Source organism: Pseudophryne corroboree, chromosome 6 (genome assembly GCF_028390025.1).
Source record: "Pseudophryne corroboree isolate aPseCor3 chromosome 6, aPseCor3.hap2, whole genome shotgun sequence".
Classification (NCBI taxonomy): Eukaryota; Metazoa; Chordata; class Amphibia; order Anura; family Myobatrachidae; genus Pseudophryne; species Pseudophryne corroboree.
Window position 1 is genome coordinate 708,409,805 of NC_086449.1, and position 12,330 is coordinate 708,422,134.

At 43.2% G+C, this 12,330-nt stretch overlaps 1 protein-coding gene across 6 annotated transcripts in view; it reads left to right on the forward strand.

Moving 5' to 3' along the window:
* GRIA1 (glutamate ionotropic receptor AMPA type subunit 1) overlaps positions 1-12,330 on the forward strand; it is a 468,887-nt gene that overhangs the window by 420,052 nt on the left and 36,505 nt on the right. The window lies entirely within an intron of this gene.

The window sequence follows — 12,330 nt, forward strand, 5'->3', positions numbered from 1 at the left end:
ATGTGGGAAAAAGGGGGGACAGGTTAGGGAAAAGGGAGGGGGGGGGGGGGGAGGGAAAGGAAAGGGAAACTAATAATATTATTTATAAGAACTTTGATAGAGAGAGACGGAGGAGGGGGAGAATACAATGACATCCTCCTTATTTTCTAATCTTTCTTATTAGATAGATGTAACAGGAATATAACAAAAATATAACAAAAGTAAGATCAATCTAAACAAGAATAGTCCAAAGCCTCATTGAGACCATTGGGGTATAAGGTGTCTAATTTGAAGATCCAAGAGGATTCTCCAACACATAATTTTCTAAACCTATCCCCCCCTCTTCTTGTGCAAGAAAATTGTTCCAAACCAACGATACTAAGAAAAGATGGGTCCCCATCATGTACTCTGGAGAAATGGCGTGATACACTATGAGTCTGTAATTTTTTGATGATATTTAATCTGTGTTCCCTAAACCTAGACTTCAAGGGTCTTATAGTTCTTCCTACATATTGGAGGGAGCAGGGACACTGTAAAAGATAAACGCAATATGTTGTATCGCAATTAATAAATTGTTTAATTGTAAAAGTGTTACCATTCGTTGTAGAGCTAACATTTGTGGTTTTATTTAACATATGTTTACAAGTTAAACAAACTGATTTGTTACATCTAAAGCTACCCAAAGGTCTCTTTGGTAACCATGAAGAATTTACGGTAGAATCAAGAGGTTTTAAATCACTAGGAGCCAACATCTCTTTTAAATTCGTATTTCTCCTGAAAATAACCCTTGGTTTATTTGTTAGACACTTTTTTAGGATAGAGTCTTGTTTGATCAACTCAAAATTATCAAGAATGATCTTTTTTATATCTTTAGATTTATTATTAAATTTAGAAATAAACTTCAAAGAGTCTGTTGTGGGTGTCCCTTTTCTTTTAATTTTAAGTTCCTCCATTGCTGTCGTGGCCACCACAACATCACCAGCCGGCTCCACATCCAAGCCAACACTCACAAGTGAGTCAGCAAACTTTTTTGATTCCTCTAGAATGTGTGGCGGATATCCCCTCTCATTAAATTGTTGCAAGAGAATTTTAACTTGTAATTGAAAGGTATGATCTTCTGAACAATTACGTCTTATTCTAATAATTTGATTCTTAGGGATATTTTTTATCCATGGTTTGTAATGACCACTTGAGTAATGAAGGTAATTTCCTGTCCCCACTGGTTTAACATAATTTGTAGAGATGATTTTATTATCATCAATTTATAGTGTGATATCTAAAAAATGAGTGGTATATAAATCAAAACTGTGAGTGAACTTTAAATTATAATTATTATCATTTAAAAATGTGACAAATTCTTTTGCTAATTGTGCTCCACCATTCCAAATAATAAATAAATCATCTATGTAACGGCCATAAAGGACCAGGTTCTCTCTAAATGGGCCGCTCCAGATGTATTCTTCTTCGAAGCGGCCCATATAGAGGTTAGCAAAGCTCGGTGCAAACCTGGTCCCCATGGCCGTTCCAAGACGCTGCAAGTAGTGACGATCTTCAAATAAAAAATAATTGTGAGTCAAAATATATAAAATAGCTTTCAGAACAAAATCACGTCGGCCAGAATTTATATTGGGATCTTTATCTAGATAATATTTAACAGCATCGATCCCTTTAGCATGTGGTATATTGGTATAGAGGGATTGGACATCTAGGGTTAAAAAACCCCAACCTTCCGTCCAATCCCTCCCCACTGTTTGTTGTAATATATGATAAGTATCTTTAATATGAGATTTTAAAGTGGCCACGTGACCCTGTAAATGAAAGTCTACAAAGTGAGATAAATTAGAAGAAAGTGAATCCACTCCCGAAATAATAGGTCTCCCTGGTGGGTGTGATAAATTTTTATGAATTTTTGGTAAATGATAAAAAATTGGAGTGATGGGGTGTGTGGGTAACAAAAAATAAAACTCATCTTCAGATATCACTACTTCATCTTTGGCTGTTTGTAATATACTTTTTAATTCAGACAGAAAGGGAATAGTAGGGTTATTTTTTAGGAGTGTATAGTAATCTGTATCATTTAATTGCTTATGGGCTTCTGCTACATAGTCATCTCTAGATTGTAAAACAATCCCTCCCCCTTTATCTGCCTGTTTTATTACCAGTAGGGTGTCATCCTTCAAAGTTTTAATAGCTTCTCTCTCTTTTTTGTTGAGATTTTGCATATGATAAATCGTAGACCTTCTCTTATTTCTATCGGTTTTTGTACAAATTGATTTAAAGTCATTTAGTGTTTTATTATAAAAAACACTAATGGCAGCACTTTTCTGATTTAGGGGAAAAAAATTAGATTTCCTTTTAAATTTTGGACATATAGATTCAGAATTTGGGTTCGAGACATCAAATAACACTAGTTCTGTATTATTAGCATCATTATTCTCTTGAAGCAATTCCTCTAAAGTGAGAAGACTAGATTTATCAGATTCGTCCAAAACAATAGGGGACAACTCCTCATTTGGATGGATTTTTTCTAAATTTTTAATTGCAAAAAATCTCTTTCTGCAGAGATCTCTCGTGAATTTGTTTAAATCGACAAATAACTCAAAGATGTTGGGTTCTTTGCTTGGTACAAAACTTAAACCTTTTTTTAATAGTGAAATCTGGTCATTAGTTAAACTTTTAGATGTTAGATTGTAAATTCCTTTACTATCTATCTGTATTTGGTTTTTCTGGGATCTCTTTCCTCCACCTCTACATCCTCGTTTTCTCTGGCTCTTTTTGGTGTATGATTTGACAATGTTTTGTACGGGTTTGGGTGGTGATATGTGTTCTGCCTGGGAAAATCCCCTGGAAGAGCACTTGAATTTCCCTCAGATGTATGTCTCTCCTGATAATCTCCCCGAAATCTGTTTCCTGGTCTAGAAGTATTATGTAGTTTATAATTTCTTTTTGGTGAATATGTAACTGTTTCTGATTTGGATTGTGTTCTATTCCATATGGGTCTAGACACTTGTTCATTATATTGATTGGTGTCAGATCTCTCTGGCTTACTTTTCTGTTTGTTGTATGTTCTGATCTTATTCATTTTATAGTCATCTTGGTCTCTGAACCATTTCTTCTTCTTAGTATACAAAAGATCTTTCTCAAATTTTTCTACTCTATCATTTATTTGCTCATCTCTCTCTCTAAAAACGGGTTTTTCTTTAAATCCAAGAAGCTCATCCTTTACTCTCTCTATTTTAGTCACTGTATTATCTACTTTCTCATTTCTATAGTTAACAAGAAGTTTCATTAATGAGAGAGAACATTGGTCCAGGGTTTCATCCCATTGTTTTTGTAGGGTGGGGTTATCATTAATTGATAGATGTTTGAAAACCCTCAAACCTCTTGGGATGATCCTGGCATCAATGTATCTCTGTAACGACACACTATCCCACCAATTACGCATCTCCTCTTTTAGGAGATCCTCTAATTGGTAAAAGAGTTTGTTCATATCTGGATCAGTCTGAATATTTTCTTTATCCGATTCATATGAGAAGGTGGATAAATATAAATCCCGCCTCTCTTTTCTATCATGGTAACTTTTAAATTCTGCCATGACAGACTGCACACACTAAAATCCAATTGATATATATACAAATGTATTTAGGAATAACTATTGAATCAATAACAATGTAAAATGAGTAATAAACTTAAAGCAGCCAGGAGTTAGCAATATACAAATAAGATTTCCAAGAACAACCAAATCAGGACACCTGTCCCTATCGGGTATTCAACCGGCGCTAATTTAAAAAAAGGAATTAATTAATTGTGTAACAACAGCAGCTGAGTACGGCAACTAGCTAGGTTGCCGACTTTATAGGACAGAAAAAGAGTTTTTGTGTACTCAGCGCTAGTTGTGTACTGTAAAAAATTATTGTTTAAACCTGAAATATAAATAAAAATACAACTAAAGTGTGCGGTCTGTCATATCGAATGATTGACTCAGTAAACTGTATGAATAAATATCAATAAGTACTTTATCAAATGATTGTTAAAAATAACATTACAAACGACACAAGCAGCATTTACTTAATAACAATTACTCAGTTATTTTACCGATAAATATGGCAAACACTCCAGCTGTTCGGTATTACCCGTTGTCTGATCCGGCTAACGGCTTCCTATACTACAATACTCTACGATCTGCCAGACGCCAGGCGCTGCAGCCGGCGGCTTTTCACCAGGAGCACAGACATCGATCTTCGTGCTGTGCCGCTGATGTCCGGTACTCTGCTTACCTGCACCGATTGAATGCTGCTGATCCCCGCAGTGCTGTGCCGCTGATGTCCGGTAATCTGCTTACCTGCACCGATTGAATGCTGCTGATCCCCGCAGTGCTGTGCCGCTGATGTCCGGTAATCTGCTTACCTGCACCGATTGAATGCTGCTGATCCCCGCAGTGCTGTGCCGCTGATGTCCGGTAATCTGCTTACCCGCACTGATTGAATGCTGCTGACCTCCGCAGAGGGGTCTAAATATCCGTGACAAGTAAGCGAGTCTGTGAAGTTATATCTAAAGAACATCAAAAAGCCTCCAATTATCTGGAGTGCAGCCGTGCCCAACAAAAGGAATCAGCACACGGGTAATTATATGTTTCTACATATCTGAAGTCCACCTCCAATAAGACTGCTATAAATTCTTGCGGGACTATTTTTACTAAACACTGGGACGCCAGTGCAATTGTATTTTATACAGTATTATAACTAAGAAACCTCATTATATTGTTTGCCATATTTATCGGTAAAATAACTGAGTAATTGTTATTAAGTAAATGCTGCTTGTGTCGTTTGTAATGTTATTTTTAACAATCATTTGATAAAGTACTTATTGATATTTATTCATACAGTTTACTGAGTCAATCATTCGATATGACAGACCGCACACTTTAGTTGTATTTTTATTTATATTTCAGGTTTAAACAATAATTTTTTACAGTACACAACTAGCGCTGAGTACACAAAAACTCTTTTTCTGTCCTATAAAGTCGGCAACCTAGCTAGTTGCCGTACTCAGCTGCTGTTGTTACACAATTAATTAATTCCTTTTTTTAAATTAGCGCCGGTTGAATACCCGATAGGGACAGGTGTCCTGATTTGGTTGTTCTTGGAAAGCAGGGAGCACCACATTTTTTGCGAGCTTTAACGTGAAGATCTGAGGAAGCCACCGATGGTCATTGAGTCGGGGAAACATGTTATCATTTGCACCAGAGCAGAGGTCAGCTGCATATGATCAGCTCGAGCCGCAGCACACAGGAGACTTAGGGGTCTATTTACTAATCCTTGGATGGAGATAAAGTGAACGGATATAAAGTACCAGCCAATCAGCTTCTAACTGACATGTCACAGGCTGTGTTTGAAAAATGACAGTTAGGAGCCGATTGGCTGGTACTTTATCTCCAGCGACTTTATCTCCATCAAAGCGTAGTAAATAGACCCCTTAGCCGTTACCAGCCTTTACATCAGCGCTCAGACCAGAAAGACGGGAGCGCTGTGGAGCCAGCATTACCATCTTTTGACACAGGTATATATAGCAGGAGTGTGAGCACTGGTCAGCAGACTGGGGAGACTTCTCACATAAACTTTACAAGTGCTGCCAGAGCCGGCCCTAACCAATATGATGCCCTAGGCAAGATTTTGGCTGGTGCCCCCTAGCACCACCGCTGGTTCTGCCTCTGACCTTGCACCTCTTTCCCAGCACCATCACCCCTCATCCATAGCAGTCCTTGTACCCCCTATATTTTAAATAGGAATAGTTCGCACATTTGACGCACAGCCCAAAAAGGGGCATCTTCTTGCTGGGAAGGGGCATGGCCACACAATAGTAACCCCAATTCCAATTATGCCACACAGTACTGCAACTTTATTCACATTTTACCTTGCGATAGTGTCCATAATTCATATTACATCCCACAGTAGTATCACTTTACCTTATAAACATTACTCCTCACAGTAGAGCCCCTTATTCACATTACATCACACTGAATTGCTCCTTATTCACATTACACCACACCTTATTGCTCTTTATTCACATAAGACGACACAGTAGTGCCCTTTCTATATGCAACGCCACATAGTAGAGCACCTTATACACATAATGCCACACATTAGTAATGCATTTATACACAATTCCACACAGTAATGCCCCTTACACATGAGACACATTAATGTCCTTATAAACATAATGCACCTTACACATTATGACAACCTTTATTAATGCCCTCCCTTACACATATGCCGCACATTATTAATGCCCTTATACACATAATGACACACATAGTACCCCCTACACATTTGCTGCACATTATTAGTGCCCCTATACACATAATGACACATACAGTAGTACCCTGTTACACATATGCCGCACATTATTAATGCCCTTATACACATAATGACACACATAGTGGCCCTTTACACATATGTTGCACATTCTTAATGCATTTTTACATGAAACACATAATGTTCCTTACACATATTCTGAACACTACTGCACAACCAACCCACTCACATGCACACAGCACTCACACTTCCACTAACACTGTGACCTCTGCCTCTGCTTGGATACAGATGTGTCCTCACAAATCTTGTATCAATGCTAACATCGGGCACCTGTTTTTTTTTTATGAAAATGCATCTTATTTGCATTGCTATGTGGCTAGGATGCACAAGCAGCTTCTGCCGATTAAACTGATATGCAGCATGCCAATATACTGTGTGAGACTGTGGCTGTATCTGCATATGAAATGCTACATACAGAATATAGGCATGCCGCATATCATTTTAATCAGCAGAAGCTGATGATGCCCCTAGGCATATCAAATGCCCTAGGCCAGGCATGTCCAAACTGCGGCCCTCCAGCTGTTGTGAAACTACATATCCCAGCATGCCCTGACACAGTTTTGCTGTCAGAGAATGCTAAAGCTGTGTCAGGGCATGCTGGGATGTGTAGTTTCTAAACAGCTGGAGGGCCGCAGTTTGGACATGCCTGCCCTAGGCAATTGCCTAGTTTGCCTATGCCTATGGCTGGCTCTGAGTGCTGCAGAGATAACAGCAGCCGAGAGGTGGTCTCATTTAGGAAAGCAACCCACTGCTGACAGTATTTGTGAGCTTGTTCCATTCCTCTGGATATGGCCACTTTTAAAGGAAAATTGCACCAGTAGCCGGGAGGATTGTTTAAAGTTAAACAAGCTTTTCATTGACTTTGCCATCATATTGCTCCGTACTAGCTGCAGCTATATTGGAAAACTAACCTGTGCTTATAGCTTATCCATTTCATCTTACTGGCTACCATATGCTGACTTTGTTAATTAGCTGATTTGAATCGCATTGCTCAGCTGGATGTCTCACATGCTAAATATTAGTGTTTTTAAAGAGATGTTTTCTCTAACGTCCTAGTGGATGCTGGGAACTCCGAAAGGACCATGAGGAATAGCGGGCTCCGAAGGAGGCTGGGCACTCTAGAAAGATTTAGGACTACCTGGTGTGCACTGGCCCCTCCCACTATGACCCTCCTCCAAGCCTCAGTTAGATTTTGTGCCCGGCCGAGGTTGGATGCACACTAGGGGCTCTCCTGAGCTCTTAGAAGAAAGATAGTCTTAGGTTTATTATTTTCAGTGAGACCTGCTGGCAACAGGCTCACTGCAGCGAGGGACTAAGGGGAGAAGAAGCGAACTCGCCTGCTTGCAGCCGGATTGGGCTTCTTAGGCTACTGGACACCATTAGCTCCAGAGGGATCGACCGCAGGCCCAGCCTTGATGTTCGGTCCCGGAGCCGCGCCGCCGTCCCCCTTACAGAGCCAGAAGCAAGAAGATGGTCCGGAAAATCGGCGGCATGAAGACATCAGTCTTCACCAAGGTAGCGCACAGCACTGCAGCTGTGCGCCATTGCTCCTCTCACACTTCACACTCCATCACTGAGGGTGCAGGGCGCTGGGGGGGGGCGCCCTGAGGAAGCAATAAAAACACCTTGGCTGGCAAAAATACCTCAATATATAGCCCCAGGGGCTATATATGAGGTAAATACCCCTGCCAGAATCCAGAAAAAAGCGGGAGAATAGGCCGCGGAAAAGGGGCGGAGCTATCTCCCTCAGCACACTGGGCGCCATTTTTCCCTCACAGTTCCGCTGGAAGGAAGCTCCCTGGCTCTCCCCTGCAGACTACTCTACAGAAAAGGGTAAAAAAGAGAGAGGGGGGGCATTTAATTTGGCGCAGTATATAGTTTATATTAAAAAGCAGCTATAAGGGACATAACTCAGTTAGTCCCTGCCTTATATAGCGCTCTGGTGTGTGCTGGCATACTCTCACTCTGTCCCCCCAAAGGGCTTTTGTGGGTCCTGTCCTCTATATTGAGCATTCCCTGTGTGTGTGGAGTGTGTCGGTACGGCTGTGTCGACATGTTTGATGAGGATAATGAGGTGGAGGCGGAGCAGATGCCTTTAGAAGGGATGTCACCCCCTGGGGGGCAGACACCTGAGTGGATGTGCTTATGGAAAGAAATGAGTGCACGTATAGACTCATTACATAAGAAATTTGACGACATGCCGACTGCGGGACAGCCGAGTTCTCAGCTCGTGCCTGTCCAGGTGTCTCAAAAGTCATCAGGGGCTCTGAAACGCCCGCTATCTCAGATGGCACAAGTAGATGTCGACACGGATACTGACACCAGTGTCGACGACGAGGAGTCAAATTTAATGCCCATTAAGGCCATTCACTGCATGATTGAGGCAATGAAAGAGGTGTTAAATATCTCTGATTTACATCCAGGTACCACAAAAAAGGGTATTATGTTTGGGGAGAAAAAACTACCTGTAGTTTTTCCCCCGTCAGATGAATTAAATGAAGTGTGTGAAGAAGCGTGGGCTTCCCCTGATAAGAAATTGGTAATTCCTAAGAAGGTACTAATGGCATTCCCTTTCCCGCCAGAGGATAGGTTACGTTGGGAAACACCTCCTAGAGTGGATAAAGCGCTCACACGTTTGTCTAAAAAGGTGGCACTACCGTCTCAGGATACGGCCGCCCTTAAGGAACCTGCTGATAGAAAGCAGGAGGCGATCCTGAAGTCTGTATATACACACTCAGGCATTATACTTAGACCAGCTATTGCGTCAGCATGGATGTGCAGTGCTGCCGCTGCGTGGTCGGATAAACTGTCAGAAAATATTGACACACTAGACAGAGACACGATTCTGCTAACAATTGACCATATCAAAGACTCAGTCTTATATATGAGAGATGCACAGAGGGAAGTCTGCCGGCTGGCATCTAAAATAAGTGCATTGTCCATCTCTGCTAGGAGATGCTTATGGACTCGCCAGTGGACTGGAGATGCAGATTCCAAAAGGCACATGGAAGTTTTGCCTTATAAGGGGGAGGAATTATTTGGGGATGGTCTCTCCGACCTAGTTTCCACAGCAACGTCTGGGAAGTCAGCATTTTTACCCCATGTCCCCTCACAGCCTAAGAAGGCGCCATTTTATCAGGTTCAGTCCTTTCGGACCCAGAAAAACAAGCGGGGAAAAGGAGGGTCTTTTCCCTCTAGAGGCAGAGGTAGGGGAAAAAGGCTGCAACAAACAGCAGGTTCCCAGGAGCAAAAGTCCTCCCCCGCTTCCTCTTCCAAGTCCGCCGCATGACGGTGGGGCTCCACAGGCGGAGCCAGGTACGGTGGGGGCCCGCCTCATGAATTTCAGCGATCAGTGGGCTCGCTCACAGGTGGATCCCTGGATCCTTCAAATAGTATCTCAGGGGTACAAGCTGGAATTCGAGGCGGCTCCACCCCACCGGTTCCTAAAATCTGCCTTGCCGATTGCTCCCTCAGACAGGGAGGCGGTGCTAGCAGCGATTCACAAGCTGTATTCCCAGCAGGTGATAATCAAGGTACCCCTACTTCAACAAGGCCGGGGTTACTATTCCACACTATTTGTGGTGCCGAAACCGGACGGTTCGGTGAGACCCATTTTAAATTTGAAATCCTTGAACACATACATAAAAAAATTCAAGTTCAAGATGGAATCGCTCAGGGCGGTTATTGCAAGCCTGGAGGAGGGGGATTACATGGTATCCCTGGACATCAAGGATGCTTACCTGCATGTCCCCATTTACCATCCTCACCAGGAGTACCTCAGATTTGTGGTACAGGATTGCCATTACCAATTCCAGACGCTGCCGTTTGGACTCTCCACGGCACCGAGGGTATTTACCAAGGTTATGGCGGAAATGATGATACTCCTTCGAAAAAAGGGAGTTTTAATTATCCCATACTTGGACGATCTCCTAATAAAGGCACGATCCAAGGAACAGTTGTTAGTGGGAGTAGCACTATCTCAGGAAGTGCTGCGCCAGCACAGCTGGATTCTGAATATCCCAAAGTCACAGCTGGTCCCGACGACACGTCTAATGTTCCTGGGAATGATTCTGGACACAGTCCAGAAAAAAGTGTTTCTCCCGGAGGAGAAAGCCTGGGAGTTGTCTTCTCTAGTCAGAGACCTCCTAAAACCAAAACAGGTATCGGTGCATCACTGCACGCGGGTCCTGGGAAAGATGGTAGCTTCTTACGAAGCAATTCCATTCGGCAGGTTCCATGCCAGGATTTTTCAGTGGGACCTGTTGGACAAGTGGTCCGGATCGCATCTTCAGATGCATCGCTTGATAACCCTGTCCCCAAAAACCAGGGTGTCTCTTCTGTGGTGGCTGCAGAGTGCTCATCTTTTGGTGGGCCGCAGGTTCGGCATACAGGACTGGGTCCTGGTGACCACGGATGCCAGCCTACGAGGCTGGGGGGCAGTCACAAAGGGAAGAAACTTCCAAGGACTATGGTCAAGTCAGGAGACTTCCCTTCACATAAATATTCTGGAACTAAGGGCCATTTACAATGCCCTAAGTCAAGCAAAATCCCTGCTCCTACACCAGCCGGTGCTGATCCAGTCAGACAACATCACGGCAGTCGCCCATGTGAATCGACAGGGCGGCACAAGAAGCAGGATGGCAATGGCAGAAGCCACAAGGATTCTCCGATGGGCGGAAAATCATGTACTAGCACTGTCAGCAGTGTTCATCCCGGGAGTGGACAACTGGGAAGCAGACTTTCTCAGCAGGCACGACCTCCACCCGGGAGAGTGGGGACTTCATCCAGAAGTCTTCCAAATGATTGTAAATCAGTGGGGTCGTCCACAGGTGCGTCCCGCCTAAACAAGAAACTAGAGAGGTATTGCGCCAGGTCAAGAGACCCTCAGGCGATAGCTGTGGACGCTCTAGTGACACCGTGGGTGTACCAGTCAGTTTATGTGTTCCCTCCTCTACCTAAGAAAGCGAGGTGTAAACACAATTCTCGTGGTTCCGGATTGGCCAAGAAGAGCGTGGTACCCGGAACTTCAAGAGATGATCTCAGAGGACCCGTGGTCTCTGCCGCTCAGACAAGACCTGCTACAGCAGGGGCCCTGTCTGTTCCAAGACTTACCGCGGCTGCGTTTGACGGCATGGCGGTTGAACGCCGGATCCTGAAGGAAAAGGGCATTCCGGAGGAAGTCATTCCTACGCTTATTAAAGCTAGAAAAGAGGTTACAGCAAATCATTATCACCGCATATGGTGGAAGTATGTTGCATGGTGTGAGGCCGAAAAGGCCCCAACAGAGGAATTTCAACTAGGTCGATTTCTGCATTTCCTGCAAGCAGGAGTTAATATGGGCCTAAAACTAGGCTCCATTAAAGTACAGATCTCGGCTCTGTCGATTTTCTTTCAAAAAGAACTAGCTTCAGTACCTGGAGTTCAGACATTTGTGAAAGGAGTGCTGCATATTCAGCCCCCATTTGTGCCTCCTGTGGCACCTTGGGATCTCAACGTGATGTTGAGTTTCTTAAAATCACATTGGTTTGAGCCACTAAAAACCGTGGATCTGAAATATCTCACGTGGAAAGTGGTCATGTTATTGGCTTTGGCTTCAGCCAGGCGTGTGTCAGAATTGGCGGCTTTATCATGTAAAAGCCCTTATCTGATTTTCCATATGGATAGGGCAGAATTGAGGACTCGTCCCCAATTTCTCCCAAAGGTGGTGTCAGCGTTTCACCTGAACCAGCCTATTGTGGTGCCTGCGGCTACTAGGGACTTGGAGGACTCCAAGTTGCTAGACGTTGTCAGGGCCCTGAAAATATATGTTTCCAGGACGGCTGGAGTCAGAAAATCTGACTCGCTGTTTATCCTGTATGCACCCAACAAGCTGGGTGCTCCTGCTTCTAAGCAGACTATTGCTCGCTGGATTTGTAGTACAATTCAGCTTGCTCATTCTGTGGCAGGCCTGCCACAGCCAAAATCTGTAAATGCCCAT